The sequence below is a fragment of the Orycteropus afer genome, unplaced genomic scaffold (assembly GCF_000298275.1).
Source record: "Orycteropus afer afer isolate SDZICR_OR568_19922 unplaced genomic scaffold, OryAfe1.0 scaffold00454, whole genome shotgun sequence".
Taxonomy (NCBI): Eukaryota; Metazoa; Chordata; class Mammalia; order Tubulidentata; family Orycteropodidae; genus Orycteropus; species Orycteropus afer.
In genome coordinates, this window is record NW_006922041.1 from 1,825,314 (window position 1) to 1,827,581 (window position 2,268).

The window sequence follows — 2,268 nt, forward strand, 5'->3', positions numbered from 1 at the left end:
TGGTGTAGAGGAATCCAGCTGATTTTTGGATGTTGATCTTGTGTCCTGACACAATACTAAATCTCTCAATTGGTTCCAGTAGATTTTTGACTGAGTCTCTTAGGTTTTCTAGGTAGAATCATATCATCAGCAAATAGGGATAGTGTGATTTCTTCTTTACCAATTTGGAGGCTTTCATTTCCATTTCTTGCCTTGTTGCCTTAGATAAGACTTCTAATACAATGCTGAATAGAAGAGGGCATCCTTTTCTGGTTTCTGTTCACAAGGGAAATGATTCCAGTCTCTCTCCTTTGAGAATAAAGTTGCCTGTTGGTATTGCATAGATACCCTTTATTGTGTTGAGGGATGTCCCTTCTATTCCTATTTTGTGGGCGTTTTGATCAGGAATGGGTGTTGGATTTTATTAAATGCTTATTCTGCATCAATTTATATGATCATATGGTTTTTCCCTTTGTTTTATTTATGTGATAGATGTTGTTGATTGTTTTTCTAACATTGAACCATCCTTGCAAATCTGATATGAACCTCACTTGGTCATAATGAATTATTTCCTTGATACATTATTGGAGTCTATTGGCTAAGATTTTGTTTAGGATTTTTGCATTTATTGTTTTTCCATTGTTATTTTTGTCCACCTGAGTGAGAGACAGCAGCTGTGCCCATATGACACAACTGCACCCACACCTACTGCAGCTCCACTTACTGAGTGAGAAGCACCACTTCCTTTTCCACCAACAGGAGAATGATAAATGAACAACAAGAAGAGCATTACACATCCTTAACTGCTCTTCACAAACAATTAACAGAGATCTAAATACAATGTTACAATGTCTTGGAGACAACATTCCATCACTGTCCACACAAAGAAGCAAGATGAAGAAGTAGAAACAAGGAGCAAACACAGACCCAGAACATCTCCCTAAAGAAGAAGCAGCATTGTAACTACCTGATAACAAATTCAAAAGAATTATATTTAATTACCTTGAAATGACTGAGAGAACAAGAAAACACTGACTAAATTAAAGGAAATAGAGACAAAACCCTAGAACAGTTTTGGAAGAAAATACAAGAACAGAATGACAAAATAAATGAAAACTAGAAATGATACAAAATCTACAGAGAAATCCAAAAGATTAATACTAAATTTTCAGAAATAGATAGCACATTGAAAGAGTAAAGGAGTAAAATTGAATCAATGGAAGACAGAATTAATGAGATTGAAGAAAAATACCAGAATACTTCTTTGGAGAAGGAACAATTGGACAGAAGATCAAAACAAAATGAAGAAAGCCTAAGATTCATGTGGGATACCATCAGAAAGAATAACCTACATGTAATCAGAATTCCAGAACAGGAAGAGAAAAACAAAACCACTGAGAAAATTGTCCAAGATTTGTTGGAAGAGAAGTTCCCTGATATGATGAAAGATGAGAATATATCCATTCAAGAAGTCCAATGAACACCAAAAGGGATAGACCCCAAAATAAATCACCAAGACATCAACAAATTCATCAAAACCAAAGACAAAGACAGAATCCTGAAAGCAGCACAGGAAAAATGAAAAGTTATCTAGAAAAGGCAACCAATAAGAATAAGCTCTGATTTCTCAGCAGAAACCATGCAAATGAGAAGGCAATGGGATGGTATATATAAAACCTAAAAGAGAAAAATTTCCATCCAAGAATTATATACAAGCAAAATTGTCCTTCATATATGATGGTGAAATTAGGAAATTTCCAGATAAGTTGAAATTAAGGGAATTTGCTAAAACCAGACCAACCTTACAAGAGATACTAAAGGGAGTCCTTTGAACAAAGAACCAATAATAGCAAACAACAACTGACCCTTAATACACAAGATGATATAACCCAGAAACCAACAGAGCTATGGATATATCCAAAGTAAAATAAGCTTACAGGATTTTAAGTACAGAAGCAGAAACACCAATTGGCAAATGAAGACAACTACACACCAAAAATAGGGGGAAAATAGTGTAGTTACAGAATTTCTAAACGGTGAGGAAATCAAGAGAGTTGCAAGATAGAATAGAATGTTTTAACCCCAGGGAGAAAATTGTAAAATACAGGGTAACTTTAAAGAAAAGTGATAAGCCTTCACATCACAATAAAAAAGAGAGCAAGTATAAATATTTACCAGACACTAATACAATAGCAACAAAGGAAATGACCATAAACAAAATGAGCTCAGCAAAGAAAATTACATGGCACAAGGAAACCAGGAATGCCAAGAGAAAAAAAAAAAAAAAAA